Below are 17,910 nucleotides of genomic sequence, written 5' to 3' on the forward strand. Positions count from 1 at the left end.
CCAACAGGAGGAAATGTGAAGTCAGCCTCACTCACATGACAGAGAGAAGGACACTCTCTCACAGGCAAGTTTTAATTCTAATAGCAAAGAACATGTATTTGTTTAAAATATTTTCATTGCATTTACATTTAATAGCACATTAACTACCTTGAGGTGAGGAAGCAAAAGTAAGTGTGGTAAGAAGTAAAATGCCCTTGGTATCCACCTGTGGCAGATTGTGTGCTAAATCCTCTACCTGTGCTATGAATTATCTTCTGTGTGTGCTTCGTTCTATAGGTGGTATTATCTGCATTCTGCAGACCAGTAAATACAGTTTACACGTACTCACTATGGTTTTACCAGTAGCTGGTCAGCTATCGATTTAAGACTTCCTGAAGTCTGCTAGGAATCAATAAGATTGGAGAATACTTTACTTTCAATTTTAGCATTAATGCAACAGTGTATGTATGGGTACAGTTAGCTTTCAGGGTGTTTTTCTAGGTCATCATCTTATTTCACTTTCTATTTTAGCTGATATAAGGAGAGAAGAACAAGTGGAAAGAGAAGCTTGTTTGGACTGTTTGGACTTGTTTGGACTGTGGTGCGCTGGAGCAGGTATGTTCATTTTCCTTTCTTTTTCTGTCATGCAAGTTACTCTTGAGCCTGACTTGATATCTCATTGAAAGCAGCAGCTGAGGTAAAGGGCAGGAATTGTAAGTTTCCTGTGTCTGACATCCCGGGGTCTGTGTCTGGCCTTATTTCTGGGGAATCCCAGACTTTGCCAGGGAGAGCAGCCTGGTGGCAGCCAGACACACTGGGGCCTGGGATGCACAGCTCCCTGACCTTTAGTACACAGCAGCAGGAAGCTGACTGGGAAGAGTGTGGACATTTGATGCCAGGCTCTATCAGTGCTGGCCTTAGCTCTGGACCACAGAACAAAACCTTCCAGGCCAAGCAGCTTACAGTTAATTGTAATTGAAGTAAAGAGTTTTCTTTTTTTATATCTTCCTAGCAGTTACACTAAAGAAAGCTTCAGAGTAAATGGTTTGTAAGTATCTGTGCAGAAGTAAATTAAGTTCCTACATCTTTTACTAGTTAAAAATAGCTATATAGTTGTAACTGTGTGGGGATGTTTCTTGCTTTCTTAAAGGGACATCCGAATCACTTGTGGCACATGTTAACATATGGACACTCAGGCCTAGGAATCCAGCTTTCACCAATCCTTTAAAGAGCTTTGCATATACTTCAGAGTTTCAGTGCCACTCTTGAACAGGAGCAAACAGATGTACTTAGTTTATATGAAACTAAATGTTCTGTGGTTTATTCAACCCTAAGAAAAAGGAGACATGGGTAGCATTTTTATAGTGATGACCGTATCAGTTTAGAGGTAACTTATGCTCACTTCAGACAGGGGACAGTTCAGTTCCAGGAAGCACAAGGCAGATGCTGAGGCTCACTGTTTACCTCCATATTCCTTACCCGCACAAGAAGAATGAAGAATTAGACAAGAGGATCTGTACAGAAATATTTTTTTTTTTTTTTTTGCGTGTTTTTCAATTTTAAAGATAAAAGAATGAAAATATATTAACAAAAGCAGATACATTTAGGAAATAACATGAAAACAATACAAGCAATACAGAATTTCAGACAGGGTGATGGGAAATTAACGAAGGTTTTTGTATTACTTATTGATGTCTTCAAATTGAATACTCAGATAAACAAATATAGATGTATAATATTAATCAAACACTTAAACATTAACTGTTCCTTTCAGTAGAGCAGTAAAAGTCAATAGTACAACTATGTTACCTACCCCATACATGCATATTTTCTCTCTTCTTTCTTTTCTCTTTTCCCTCATCCCAATTGTTCTTTCCTTTTGAGCAGTTTCCTTTCAAATAAAATCTAGGAGGTACAGGAGTATTTTCTTTGAACTCGGCTGCTGTTCTGTTCCAGTGAAAAATATATTTGTAATTTCTGTTTCTTGATAATTTATACTGTAAAGATTTTGATGACATATAGAGTATACTAGATTGTTTATGATAGTCATTTTAACAGTTTCTATGTAAATCAACAAAGACTTACTGAAACCTTATTTTGTGAAACATGCTATGTTAAAATATAAGGTTCTGCCATTTTTTAAAAATATTAAAATATCCTCCAGATGGACTTATAATTTTGTTTTATTGAAGCTCATTAATTACCCTAACATTTTGGGTTAGGTAGACAAATCTCATTACTTAAATCCACACAACTTTACCGCTGAGCTGGTGTTATTGATGTAACCAGATATATCTTGCATATTTGACATATAATTGTAAAATAAATATTTGTGGCATTTGAATCAAACATATGTTTCTCTACTCTGATTTCATAAAGAACAGATTCCATGGACAACTATTTTAGTGCAATGACATTCAAAAATATGAGAGAAGATTCACAGAATATTTGTATACTTAAAAGGATTTTTTTAGAATTAAAACTAAGGGAGTCTTACTACTATAGTAATTGTCTGACACCCTGCCTCTGCCAACCTGTTTTGTTCCCCCTGGTACTGAGGATTGAACACATTGCCTTAGTACTGAACTATGTCTGTATATATTTTTAATTTAATTTTTTTGAGAGAGTGATAGTCTTACTATGTCAGTAAGTTTCCCAAGCTGGGCTCAAACTCATTATCCTCAATTTTGTTCTCTCTCTTATCTGAAATCTCACGAGCCTGGCCTTTACTGTTCACATTTGTATCAGCTTTCAGATCAGAATCTCCCCTTAAGTCCTGGATATTGTGTTCCAAAACTTCCGTAGCTCACATTTCTTAACTTTCCAACTCTTCCCAAAAACTTACCTTAAAGACTTCTGAATCACATGGTCAGGTATCATTCACACCAATGTCTCCACTTTTGTGGTGTGAGTTTTCTTTATTTGTTAGCTTTCTGATTGGTGAGACAAAATATTTGACCCCTTCAACTTAAAGGAAAAGCAGTTGATTTTGGATCAAAGTTTCAGAGGATTCATTGTATGGTTGGCTGGCTTCTACGGCCAAATATCATCGCCCTTGATCATCTCATGCTGTCTGGAAGCAGAGAACAAGGAGACAATTAGGAGACAAATCATCCAAAGGCATGCTTACAGTGAGCTACCTTCTCCGAGTAGGCTTCATGTTCTAACAGGGCTCAGCCATGATCTTACCGGTGGATTAATCCTCTCATGAGCTTAACAGTCCTACACACCCTATCATCCAATCAACTTCTAAAGCCCTACCTCTGAATGCATGATAGTTTTGAGAGAAATTATTGATCTCAAGCATCTTAAAAATTTTGCATGTTTCTCAAGAAAGAAATTATGAAATAATCAATGTCTTTCAGAGTACTGTTATACCAGGGAAGTGATTACAGCAGCATTGTGCAGCAAAAATGTTATATTTTCCTAATTTTAGTGTTTTGGTGTTTGAATATATATATATATATATATATATATGCATTCATATATATGATATATAATACACATTTACAGTACATATGATGTGTATATCAACATATATAACATGTAAGATAAATAAGATATGTATGTCATAATATGGTATGTATGATTGTATATATAATTTTAACAATAGTTAAGTGCTTATTTCAGTGACAGTTTTGTATTCATATCCTTATGAAATCATCAGCACTAAATTGCTCCACATTTCTTTCATTTTTCTAGCTTGATAAATTGCCATGGCATCTGGACCTAAAATGTTGGCTCCCAAGTGTCTGATAGAATATGTTAATGAGCAGCTATCAGTGAAGCAGGAAGCTCTACAGATTCTTGGCGAGATTTCTAACCCAGTGGTGGCGGCGGCCATTGTTGGACTGTACAGTACTGGAAAATCCTACCTGATGAACCATCTGGTGGGACAGAACAGTGGTGAGTGTGGTCCTGGAGTTGGGCCAATTGTTTGATGCCTGCTACATCTCAGCTTCTTAATTATTATTCTCAGGTACTCGAAAGTGGAACCCAGCTCTTCTCAATAAAGCAACTGTCTTATTTGAATTTTCTCCACCAAATTAATGCTTTGCTCTCATTTGTTTCCATATTGTAATCTTATTGTCGTTAAAGATAATATATTCTTCTAAACCTCATTATTTCCTCTTTTCTTACATCCTTAATCTCTAGGCTTGTATAAATGTCTTTTTCCTCATATAATACATTAGAATATTTTACATAGTACTCCTGTCTACATATAAAGAACCTTAAGTATTTATCATCTTTAAGATGCTGCATAAGCTTTCCATTCCATTGTGATTACCAACTCTTGTTTTGTCCTTTCTTTATTCTTCTTAGCATCTTTTTAATACAAAATATATTTGTTTCCTTTCTTGCTCCTTTTGTTTCTTATCATGTCCCTCTTCAGTTTGCTTCTCTCTGCCTGAGTCCTACGCTTCCTTTCCAATATTATTATAGTCACCAGAGGTCTCCATTTTGTTAGACTCCTGGATGCCTCTTTGTTGCCATCTTGAGTCCTTGAGTATCACCATTCTTATGTTTAATGCCCCCACACCTTCAAAGCATAACTTACAGAGTAAGTCATGCTTGTGGAAATAGAGAAGGCAGCATCATTTTTGCTGGAGAATTCACAATCCAAAAAAGCTTGACCTATGTTCCCTTGGTTACTTGGTGGAAATGTGGTCACTGTGTGTTGCTTCTCCTCTTCCCTCCAGGTTTCCCTCTGGGCTCCACAGTGCAATCTGAAACCAAGGGCATCTGGATGTGGTGTGTGCCCCACCCCATCAAGCCTGACTGCACCCTGGTCCTTCTGAACTCTGAGGGCCTGCGTGACGTGGAAAAGGTGAGGCACAGAATCTCAGGCAGCTCTTCTTCATTCTGGACTGCATTTTTTCTCTTCAAGACCCTTTGTGATTTGACCACTGTGATCTGTTTATGAAACATAAGAAACCAAACCATAGTGAATGAGGCAAATTTTATTCTGCTTGAATATCATTTCTAGATAAGATCAGATATGGTATTTTAAATAAAATATTCATTTGTTGACACTGGTGGGAATAACTACATTCAGTATAAAGAAAACATAGAAAAATTAGGTTCTAGCTTTTGGATTTAGTGGTAGATATTAGCGAACAGAATTAAAATGTGGTCTCCACAGAGCCTTCAGTCCCACTGTGGAGACAACATGGTGACAGGGATAGAGCAGACTGAAGAGAGAAAGATGCTGCACTGTGAAGTCCCTGGCCCCTGTCACTTTGCAAGGTGACACATGACTGGAACAGCTTTTTCGAGATATCCTCTCTGGGTAAAGTTGTTTGGTCTTTATCCCTGGTGATGATTGATAACTGGAATTTGGCCCTGGAAAATCATCTCCTAAGAGGGCTGACACATGTGGGATGCTTTGCATCAGCACTGCCCAGAGCTGGGCAATGAGTTTTTCAGTTATAGAAGGTGATGTGTGCTCAGATCACTCTTTCAGCATGTACAGTTAGGCACATGGTACCAGGAGTGGAAGGTGGTGAGGTGCCAGCCCTCAGTGGCTGAGGAAGGGTCACTGATCTACTTCCATTCTACAAATGAAGTGTGGATTTGGAGTTTTTGTTAGTGAAAACAACATTCATAGAACATTCTGGAAGTCTCTGAGAAGCCACTAAATATGTTGGTTCTATATGACATATTTTCTTGTGATAAACATTCAAAGGTGGAGTTTTGCTATTTTAGGTTCCTAACAATAGGTGAATGTTAGGATTTGTCTTTTTTCCCTTCCTTTATGACTTGACAGTGGTGTATAAATTAAAATGCTATCATTTTCTGTCCAAAGAGGAGTTAGAAATTTTCTTTTACTATTTTCACTTATATTTTGACATAATCAACAAATGAAATTCAAACTCTGGTATGTATTTTGAGTGACGTTTTGGTATGTATTGTGAAATGGCCACCAATGAAAGTATACAAACGCTACATAGTGCTATTTTCTTTTTCCTTTCTGTAGAATAAGCATATAAGATGTAGCCATTTAGGAAATTCAAGTGTAAGATGTTGTGTTGCTAACTATGGTTGCCAAGTTATTCCTCAGCTCTCCAGAAATTATTTATGTTACATAAGTGTAGCTTCATTTCTTTTGTACATGATCTCCACATTTCTCCCACCCTCCAGACCTTAAAAAAACCTACTGAATTTTCTACGATGGTGGATTGAATATTTTTTTTTCTGGGGGGGTGGTTTTCTCCGGTACCAGGAACCGAACTCACGACCTTGCACTTGCCAGGCAAGCGCTTTGCCACTGAGCTAAATCCCCAGCCCCTGCAATGTTTTTTTGTTTGTTTGTTTGTTTGTTTTCGGATTGAATATTTTTTTTGTTTTACTATTTTGTATTCCCCAAATGAAATAATGAGTGTTTACATTTTTACATCTGGCTTATTTCACTAAGCATAACACCCTCAGGTTTTTCCTTTTTGATGTAAAAGGTAAGATTCTTTTCCTTTCTATGGTTGAATAAACGTATTCCATGTTGTATCTATTCACTCATCCATTGATAGACACTTAGGCTTTTATCAAACCTTGCCTGTTAAGAATAATGGTGCAATAACTAGAAGTGGACATGTCTCTTTCGGGTACTCATCTCATTTCCTTTGGATCTGTACCTAGATTGGGATTGCTGGATCATGTGATGTTTCTATTTTAATATTTTAAGGAAACTATATAATATTTTCTGTGATGTCTACACTAACTTATATTCCAGCCAATAAATACAAGGGTTTTTTTTTTCTCAATCCTTATTAATATATGCTACATTTTGCGATTTTATAATAGTGATATGAATAGGTATCATTTTATGTCTCCAGTTGGTTTTGTTTTGTACTTTCCTGAAGATTAGTGACCATGAATACCTTTTCATAAATCTACTGGTCATATGTATTCTTTCCTTAAATAAATATATTGAAGTTCTTTGTTAATTTTCCCATGGATTATTTTGTTGGCTTTGCTATTGAGTTTTTTTTTTTTTTCTTGTGGTACTAGGAATCGAACTCATGAAGTTGCGCTTGCCAGGCAGGCGCTGTGCCGCTGAGCTAAATCCCCAGCCCCTGCTATTGAGTTTTAGGGATTCTTTAGGTACTTTAATATTAGCCTCTTTCCAAATACATGGTTTGCAAAATTTTTTTTGCCATTCTGTAGGTATGTTTTCACATTCTACCAGCAGGAACCTTTTTACTTGAATGTGGTCCCACTTGTCCAGTTTGTTCTTTGTCCCCTGTCCTTTTTGGTGTCATATCAAAACACGTAAAAACCATTGTGTCCCAGTATACAGAGGCATTTTCCCTTTGTTTCTTCTCATACTTTTATTGCTCAAGTATATTTTCTTTCCTATCACAAATATTGTACTTGTTACCTATCATCTCTAATATATATATTTCAAGTATATGATCTATCAACCAGTAAATATGCATAGAATGAAGACACACTAATGTCCATCATTGAATACACTATAGAAAACCTGGCACAGTACTAGGGTTTCTATATGTTCAGTTATTTCTTCTAATTTGGTAAAGTAGATTTTTATGAATATTACAAGTTTCTTTTTTATGAAATTATTATAAAAATCATGACAATGGTCAGAGCTATTATTTGCATTTGTGTCTGACTTCTTTGCATTCAAATTGTAGATGAAAGACTAATAGAATGGATGTCTGAATGTCATTCTGAAGGTAGACTCCTGAAGTCCTGTGCTTTCTAGGATGACTCTAAGAATGACTCCTGGATCTTCGCCATAGCCGTGCTTCTGAGCAGCACCTTTGTCTACAACAGCATGAGCACCATCAACCACCAGGCCTTGGAGCAGCTGCAGTATCCTTCCAGGACCCAAGCCACCAGATGACATTGGGGATTTGAGGGAAATAGTATTGAATTATGTTTTTTCTTCCCTATGGCTTCTTTTATTTTGGTGGATTATGAGTGACCTAAGGTAAAAGAGAGCATTTATGATACCTTTTAATAAGGGAAGCCTATGAGTATTAGTAAACTTCTTTTCCTTAACTAAGTCTAGTTATGTGACAGAGCTCACAGAACTAATCACAGCAAAGTCCTCCTCAAATTCTGATGGAGTACAAGATTCTACAGAGTATGTGTTTCTTCCCCAGCTTCATCTGGACTGTACGGGATTTCATACTGGAGCTGAAGTTGCAAGGTCAGCCCATCACAGCAGTTCAGTACGTGGAGAATGCCTTGAAGCCGCTTCCAGGTACCAGAGCAAAGTCTGGGTGGGGAGTTTCTGTAGGGTGGATGTGCTGACATTCTCCACCATTTCCAAGGTTCCGTTTGCATTTGAAACGGGTAAATGGTGACAGTGGTATAGTTTTGAATCTTTAAAAAAATGGACGTTTTATTTACTTAAAAATGGTAGATCATGAAATGCAGTGACATTATTCAAAACCACATGGTTATTTATAGAATTTGTATTTTAGCATCCAGATTCCAATGGTTGTTACAAGTTTCTAAGACCAGCCAGTTGCATATCCTACTTTGCAGTCTTCTTCCTCTGTTAGAACAACTGGTCACAGAGTTGTTATACATGCAGTTGCAGTGCAGAGCCAATTCTTTATGTGTGTGTGTGTTTGCTTTACACAGTTAAACGTCAGGCTTTCCAAGCAGGACTAAAGCTTCCTAATAGTGCTACATAACTTTCTAAAAGTGACCACACAAAAATAACAATATGTTCTAGGTAAATCAGGAAGACTTTGCATTTGCCTTTATGCCTGTTAAATTTTTGCTACAATTACAATATATTAATTTACATTGATAACACATATTTCTATTAACTCCAATATATTTATTCATGCCATCATTTCAAAGTAAACATTAGTGTTTGAAGGATTATTTGTAAATTATTTACAGAAGTGTTTACCAAAAATATTTTGTGAAAAATATCTTTTCTGATTTACTCATTCTTGATTTCAGTTTTCTACTGTTGCTTTATCTAAACGTTTGTTGAAAAGTGGACAAACAGAAAAAAATTGTTAATTTAAACATAATCTTGTCTCACAATGATTTTATAGAATAGTTGTGATTATTTTAAAATCCAATGTTCTGCAATATGTTAGAAAGTAAACTTTAAGGTTTATATTTCAGGCATGAGGAGATGGGATACATGTAGATAGTACATTGGTTACTATCATGCAACAGACAATACCCTCTCGATCTGCTACTTTGTGTCTTGTAGCCTACATCTCTTCGTTTCCCCTTTACCCCTGACAACCACTGTTTTATTGTCTATCTCTATGTATTTGGAATTTTTAAATGAAATGTGTTTAGCATCAAAATGAATTTCTTTAAACGGTCATCATGGCATAGTTATTATTCTATTTTATTTTAGTATCTTTCCATTGTCTCAGTCTCTCTTCATTTCGGTCCTCCAATTCAATTTCAAGAAGGGACTGAGTAGACTAGACATATACATTTGACCTTTTTTTTATAAAAGAGAATTAAAAAGCAAACAATACAGAATTTCAAAACAAGACGATAGGAAATTAAGAATGGTTAATATATTGCATGTTATTATCTTTGAAGTAGTTGCTCAGATTACCGGATACAGGCATGTAAAACTGATCAAACAATATAAGCATTAACTGCTCATTTCAATGAACTAATAAAATTAGTAGTACAATTACCTTAGCTATCTTGTGTGTGTGTTTGTATAAATATTTGCTGTTCTTCCTTTCTTCTTTCCCGCATTCCAGTTGTTCTTTCCTTTTGAGGAGTTTCTTTCCCTTTCACAATATCAATTGTACTGTTTGGATTTTATTTACTATTTCAGCTTCTTACACTAGGGAGACAATGTGATGTTTACACAGGTGAGCCTGATTTATTTCACTGATGAGTATGGTCTCTAGTTGCATCCTTTTACGTATGAAAGCCTCAATTCGTAATAGCTAAATCTTGGAAACCACCCAAATGTCCATCAACTGAAATGGATAAAAGGATATGATATTTTTATACAATGGTATACTACTCAGGTACATGTGACTTTTTATTAACTCAGTAAACTTCAAATAAACTATTAGTTTGGAGCCCTATTTAGGTCCGGGGAGATCAGAAAGATTTTCCTTTTCACTGAAGTCGTATATATATCTCAAAATATCTGGACAGTTATTTATTTATCTATTTATTTGTTTATTAATGGGAACTGAATTCAGGGTCTCACGCTTACCAGGTAGGTGCCATATTGGTGAATTTTACCCTTCGCCCTCTGTTATATCATTGGTACAGCTTTGATGTACAAAAGATATTAAATGTTTACATTAAAGGTATTCTGTGAGTGTACAACAATGCAAAGATACAATTTCTAAAAAAAAAAAACCTTTTATCTCCCTGTCTCAAGATTATCTTATTGCACTCTTTTTTCCCATTTCTTAGGTAACAATGACAAAGCACAAACATCCAATCTTCCTAGGGAGTGCATCAGGAGTTTCTTTCCACACCGCAAGTGTTTTGTCTTTGATAGGCCAACAAATGACAAACATCACCTGCTCAATCTTGAGAATGTCTCAGCAGACCAACTGGATCCTAAATTTCAAGAACAAACACATAGGTTCTGTTCTTATGTCTTCAATAATGCAAACATCCCTGGGGGATCTAGCGGAGACCTACATGAAGGCAATCAACAGTGGGGCGATGCCCTGTTTGGAGAACCCTGTGACCACTCTGGCCCAGAGTGAGAACTCAGCAGCTCTGCAGAAGACAGCCGACCACTACAGTGAGCAGATGCCCCAGCAAGTGTGGTTCCACACAGACACGCTCCAGGAACCACTGGACGAGCATGGGGCTTGTGAGAAGGAGGCCATCATGGTCTTCATGGAGTGGTCCTTCAAGGATGAAGATGGGAAATTCCAGAAGCAGCTGGTGGTACTGAATCTTATTTTGCTTCTGTTTCTATTATCACATGTTTGCGGTACACAGTGATCATATTTCATGTGGCTTTGTTCCTGTGTCTCATTCAGTACTTTCCTTGAACTTTCCATGGAAGAGTGAAACCCAGAGGTGACTGCCTTGAACTTATGATTCATCTCTCATTCAAAGACAAAGCATTTTGGATCCTCATTGGGAATGGAGTCTCTAAAACTTCACATTCTTCCTTCATCCACAAACTCAGGCATATTATGCTGCAGTTTCTCTGGATGACAAAAGTATAATCAGTATAGATGTCCTCCTCAATTCTTATGGTGGATTCTGACCTTCCCAGAGCATTCTCCAATCATCCCTGAGGTGTTCACTTTTTCAGTGCACACTTGCCCATTCCTAGCAACTAAATTTCTCTTAGCACACCCTAATTTTACGCTGCTGTTCATCCCATATTGCTCTTTGTTGTGTATTGTATCCTTCAAGATAGAACCATGGACACAGTAAAGAAAGGAGAACAAAGGAAGTAAAAAGACTGAAGATGTGTCCTGTACATGGACCACATACTGACAGTGAGTGTGAACGCTGTATGTCATAAACATGACCTGAAAACAATAATAATGAAAATGGGAAAAGGGATCTATAGACAGAGAGGGATGTGGGTATGGAGGGGAAGGGGACTAAAAAAGATCCAGGGTACATCATGTACCTGGACTTGCTCTGTAAGATGAACGTAAACTTCATGCACTGCAACATGTGCTAATAAAATAGAATTAAAAAAAGAAACCATAGAGATAGTAGCACACGTTACCTTCATTTCACAGATGAGGACCTTGAAGACCAAGAAGGTTCAAAAGTTTCTCATAGACTTGTAGAGAACTTTAGTGGTTTTGAATAAGTCAAGTTTATGAATCCTCATTCATCCCACATCTTACTTTAGCAGAATATTTTCTAATAAGAAACAGGCTGATGCTCCTGTAAGATTCTTTGGAAGTTTATTTCCTCTCTGAGAGATCTTTCTGGTGACATGTCTGTATATCTGTGTTGCAGGCAACAATACAGAATAAGAAGAAGGATTTCTTGCTGAAGAATGAAGAGAAATCTGGTCAATTCTGCCAGAAAGTACTGAATTTGCTTTCAAAAGACTTAATGCAAAGCATTTCAGCAGGCAGTTTCTGTGTTCCTGGAGGGCATCAGCTATATATGGACCTGAGGAAAAAGATTGAACAGGACTATTGCCAAGTGCCTAGGAAGGGAGTCACGGTGAGGAGTACGGGAGCCTGTGAAAGTCTAGAGAATATTTTCAAGGGGTTTCCAGAACCAGCGGTGAGCAACAAGAAAACAGATTAGCATGAAGTTTTTTCATTCTTTCCCCCAGGGTTGGAATCAAAACTAGGGCTTCTTGTATGTGCTCTACCAGTGGGCTGTACCCCAGAAATGACTTTAGTCTTTAATGCTGCCTATCTGCTATATAGTCCCAAAAGTAGAAATTTTCATCCCCAAGGAAACAGTAATGAGTTCAAAAATCAGGAAGAACAAAAAAAATTATTCATTTCTTTATCCAACAAGATGACTTGCAATGTGCTAAGTGTTGGTTATTTACAATGTTCACTCAGTCTTCACTTTCTAAGCTGATAATTTGCATATTGAGTGACATTATCAATTATGAGAATTTATCAATTTATCAATTATGAGAACATCATTTATGAGAATGTGCTATAGCAGTGATGTTAATGAATATAATGATCTGTTATTGCTTATGCACTTAATAACAAACTCTTTCATAAATATTTTAATCTATCTTGAAGTGCTATCACATTTTATTGTGGAAATTGTTACTTTTGAACTGAGAGGCCTTGAAAATTTTTCCTAAAGGTAAAGCTAGTAGAAGGAAGAGAAAGGTATAGTTTATATCTCTGGAAGACAAACAGATAAGAGCACCACAGGTTATAGTTTGCACAACTGCACATAATTCTGACTGGGCAGAACCTTGATCTTGTGCAGGAAAGGGTGCTGGGAGAAAGATACAGGAAGGAAGAAAGGAAGCAGGAGGCATGGAGGATCTGTGGTGACAATGAGGAGCTTGATCCCCTTGTAGGGAGCCACTAGAAATTAAACATGAAGCAAAATGATGTGCATACTTTTTTTTTTTCTTTTGCAGAACTGTTCTCCCAGTGGTAAGTTATTTGCTGTTTCTTGGTTCCACAGGCAGAAGAGGTGCTCCAAAGGTTCCTGCACTCACAGGCACCAATAGAGGAATCCATCCTGCAGTCAGACAAAGCTCTTACTATCAGGGAGAGGGCCATGGCAGGTAAACGCACAAGGCGCAGGCAGCTCCCAAGTGTGCTTAGTTTCCCACGATGGTTCTGACAGACCCAACAAGAAACCTTTCTGAGTATGTAGCATCTTTCCTTCTGTGGAGGATGCATGCTGATGAATGTGAACAACAGAAGGGAGCTGTAGTTTTATGTCATCTACAGTGCAGCACATTTTCCATCGTGTTCTGATACATACTCTGGACAGCATGGATCAGTGTGAATTCTGTGACTTTCCTGCGCTACCTTTCAGATTTGCTTTGGTTTCTGAGCTCAGGAAAATAGAATTAGTTTTCTTCTGTGTTTATTCCACTTTGAAATTTTCCTGGCACAGTGGAGAAGGCCAAGAAGGAGGCAGCTGAGAAGGAACAGGAAATTTTAACAGCGAAAATACAGGAGGAACAGCAAATGAAAGCAGCTCTAGAGAGGACCTTCAAGGAAAACATGGAGCAACTAGAAAGAAAGCTCATGTTGGAGAGAGAAAACCTCCTCAGAGAGCAGCAAATAATGTTGCAGCACAAGGAAGGTGAGTACGCCTCAGCTCAGCAGTGTCTGATGTCCCTGGTACTCTTGCAGGACGGTGTAATTTGGTGTCCAAAGAGGTAGATCTATATTGCCATGAAACTATCAGAAAATGTTCAGATTGAAAAGCATAATGTATTGACAGCTTCTGTCAATAAACTTACTGGCTAATTGCAGATGTCCTATTCACTTACCCATCTCTGGGATGAAATACCCAATTTCCACAATTTATAGGAGGAGAGTTTTATTTTGGCTGATGATTTCAGTACATAGTAGGGCAGCTGCAAAGCAGAAATAGCATGGCACAGAAGCATGGGGAAGGGAATGTGCTCAGCCTGTGGCAGTCAGGAAGGAGAAGAACTGTGACCCACCTCTGCCCAGGCCCTGTCTCCTTCACAGCATATTCAGCAGATGTATCTGCTGATGAGTGTAGCATACCAGTGAGACAATCTCCTTCCGCACTCATGAGCATTTTGGCAGATATTTTATATAAACCAAAATACCCTACCTGGATAGGCTGCAGGTGTTAGCTTATGACCTCAGAGGAATTCTCTCCCTGTCAAAACTGGAAGTTATATAACAAATTTCTAGATCAGCTGAGAAGTTTCCACCATCACTATATTTTTACCATGGCACTTAAGAGTGACTGAGAATCAGACCAAAGATACTTCCTTTGGCAAGAACACAATTTGTTTTCTTACTTTGGCACAGCAGGACCAAATGTTGAATGAATATTAATAAAACTAAACTATGCTTCCTTCTCACAATATCTGATCCAGTTCAGATACTATTGTTTGTTGCTTAGTTGCAAAAACATTTTTACATATAATACAATTTCAGTTTAAGAAAGTTTTTAAACAAAATGTCACTCTTAAAAAAAAAATATTATAAAAAGTTTTTTCCCCTCTCAACTTTTATTCATTCATTTTAGATTCAAATGGATTTGTGTGAAGAAGGATACAACAATAAAGCAGACGCAATGAATAGAGAGATAAACCATTTGGAGGACAGAGTCAAGGTTACTGAAAGAGATAATGAGCCTTTATGACATAAGCCTTGAATACTGTGGGTGAAGGCGTAAGTGCAGTATTGTGTGCTCCTGGTATATTTTTTGGTAAGCCTTTCAAATTCTTGGGCTCACTTTTTAAGTAAACTTTGTTCTTCTTTTAATGAGAGACTTGTACAGGGTCCCTTTAATGGACTTAGAGTTGAGTGAAACTGAAAGTGAAACCCTGCAACCATGGAAGGATTTTCTAAAGCTCTGCCTGGGTAGGTTAGAGAGGGTTGCTCAGCCAGATCTTCAGATACTATATTGTGTTAGAAGAGGTCTTACAAACTATTTGATGCTTTAAAAATGCCCCTTAGATGGGATATGATAGAATGATTTTGAAGAATGGGGAGCAGTTTGAGCAGTGTAGAATGAGGAAATATCATCATCATGTTTTTTGAAATCTGATTTCATAAAAAATAAGCCCACTTCCGGTGCAGCTGTGATTCCTGGTAATCACAATTCCTTGTGATTCCAGTAAGTGAGGGAAAGGGCAGGTCTGACAGGTGCATGAGCACCTGGCAGCTGGCACTCACACCCAGCATGGACTCAGGAGGGCGCTCCCTGCATTGCACAGGCAGTCCACAGCCAGTGCGGACTACACTCCTATCATTGCAGACATCCCCAAGATTTCATAGAAACTTTGCCTCTTTTCTCAAATCATAGTACTACAAGTATAGCGAATTCATGCAGCCTTGATCAAACACTTTCTTCATGAACCGCCTATGTGCCTTCTCTGTGTTTGTAGAGTAATTGTAAAATAATTGCATCATTTGTGTATTATTCTGTAACAGCTGTCTACGATATAAGTAAAACCTGTCCTCATTACAACCATGCAAATTAAAAGACATCACTGATATTTTGCAGTGGAAACAGAAAATCAGGTGTGAGGATTTTGTTTTAGGTAAGGTTTGATTTTATTCCCCAAGAAGTTCATTTACTGTAATCATTGAACTCAACGTGCTGATATTGAAATGTGCTGAAACCTTAAGTGATTCCACCTAGTGGGAGAGATTAGGATTTTACGAAAGTTTCCTACTTTTATTGTGGCTTCGTGTAGTGGTTTTTGTGAAAAATCCCAGGAAAATGTGTGTGTGTCTGTGCGTGTTTAGGGTGATCTTTTAAATTTTATTTTAAAGAGAAAAAAAAGAAAATAACAACAATAAAATAACAATACTGGACACCAATACAAAAACAATAAAAAAATACAGGATTTTAAAACAAAATGATAGGAATTGACCATTGTTGTTATATTACATACTGTCATCTTCAGTGTTAATCAGATTAGTAGATGTAAGAACGCAAGATTGATCAGTTAGAAGTAACTGCTCCTTCCGTCACTTTCTCAGTGCAGGCATTTCTGACATGGTGCCATCTACAGTGTGGAATGTGCCCCAAATGCCCTCACCAGAGGCTGAACAGATGGCACCAGGCACTCTTGGATTTTCAGCTTCCAATATGGTGAGTTAATAAATCTCTTTTCTGGAAAAAAGCACCCAATCTCAGGTGATTTATTTTTTGTTATGGTAGCATAACACTGACAAAGGCTAAGTATATTTTCACTCAAGTTCCCTCAGCAAATCACAAGAGTGGGATGAAAATTTTAAACTCTTTAATTCTCTTTCATGCCTTTCTCCGGCTGTATGAGGAAAGAAATGAGAAGGAAAATGGAGAGACGTGCAATGTTCTCTACTGATGCCGCTGTGCTCCACTGTTCTTCCACACCCAGAAACCAGTGTTTGAAATTTGAAAAATGAAGAGAGATTCTCTCTTTTCTTTTCCTTTGATTCTGTGATCTTTAGCATTTCTCCAGGCCAGTATTTTTTTTAATTTGCTCCAGAAATAAGATTCACTTTGGTCTTTCAGTTGCTGGAGCTACCCATGTTCCTCTTGTCTTGGGGTCTTCATGCCAGCAGATTTTTGCATCTAAATCTTACCCCACTTTTTCAAGCTTGATGCTTTCCCATACTCGACACCTCTGAGAGTGGATGTATTCTCAGAGATGTCTGACCTGCTTGTTTTCTTCAATCACTATCCCATTTTTATTTTTAAATTTCTATATTGACTCCTTGCAATTCAAGCTCATATCAGGAGCTCCATAGAATCAGAGATATATCCCCAGGATCTAGAACATTACTTGGCATCAGATGTACAAATCTGGAATGAATAGCAAGTCTAGCACTAGAGTCAGGACCTACTTTCTCTCCATCACAAAGGCATTTTGACTAAAGTTTTACTAATGGTGGGTTTGGTCAGCTGGGCAGGGCTTCTTCTTCTTCTTCTTCTTCTTCTTCTTCTTCTTCTTCTTCTTCTTCTTCTTCTTCTTCTTCTTCTTCTTCTTCTTCTTCTTCTTTTTTATTTTTGGTCTTCAAATTCCAATTTGTGGAGACCAAATTCCTAGTGACTCTGACCATAGATCAAGTGCCCCCACTTCTGGATCCAGCCCCACTCACAGAATTTATGCTGCAGCCCAGGCATGGCAGGTTGAGAACACCTGGCTTGATTACCTTCACTCTGGTTCCTTTCTCAGGTGCAGTTCCCATGCTGAATAAGCCCATGGCGAAGACCAGCAGCCACTGCCCTTGCCCAGTGCAAACAAAAGAGCCCAAAGAATTTCCTAGGGAGTGAGGTGTCCATGAAAACACAGAGTTCTGAAGTCCTTCTACAGGAAAAGAGTATATCTGAAACTGAAAGTGGAGGTTTCTACTTGACACGATGAAAATTGTTGGAAGATCTTCTTTATAGGAAATGCTTTATAGTTTTCAGGCAGAAAACAAGCAATCCCATATGCTAATGTAAATTCACATGGAGAAACAAGATCACTGTTAAGGGAATTATTATTTTTTTTATTTGTTTAATTTAATTTAATTTAATTTTTATTTTATTTTTTTTAAAGATAAAAGGAGGGAAACATTAACAGACATACAACATTTTACAACATATCACAAGCACAATACAGACAATACAGAGTTACAAACAAAGTGGTAGGGAATTAACAATGGTGGTTGTATTACATATTGATATCTTCAAAGTGGCTTCTTGTGAAAACAGATATAAACATGCAATACTGGTCAACCAAAGACTCATTGACAGTTTCTTTCAGCATAGAAATAGAAGACAGAAGAACAACCATGTTAGCTATCCTGTATATACATACATACAAAATTT

At 37.5% G+C, this 17,910-nt stretch overlaps 1 pseudogene; it reads left to right on the forward strand.

Moving 5' to 3' along the window:
• The first annotated feature begins 533 nt into the window (after positions 1 to 533).
• On the forward strand, positions 534 to 17,574 carry LOC102009960 (annotated as a pseudogene).
• The last annotated feature ends 336 nt before the right edge of the window (positions 17,575 to 17,910 follow it).

This window comes from Chinchilla lanigera, unplaced genomic scaffold (genome assembly GCF_000276665.1).
Source record: "Chinchilla lanigera isolate Chin_1 unplaced genomic scaffold, ChiLan1.0 scaffold00022, whole genome shotgun sequence".
Classification (NCBI taxonomy): domain Eukaryota; kingdom Metazoa; phylum Chordata; class Mammalia; order Rodentia; family Chinchillidae; genus Chinchilla; species Chinchilla lanigera.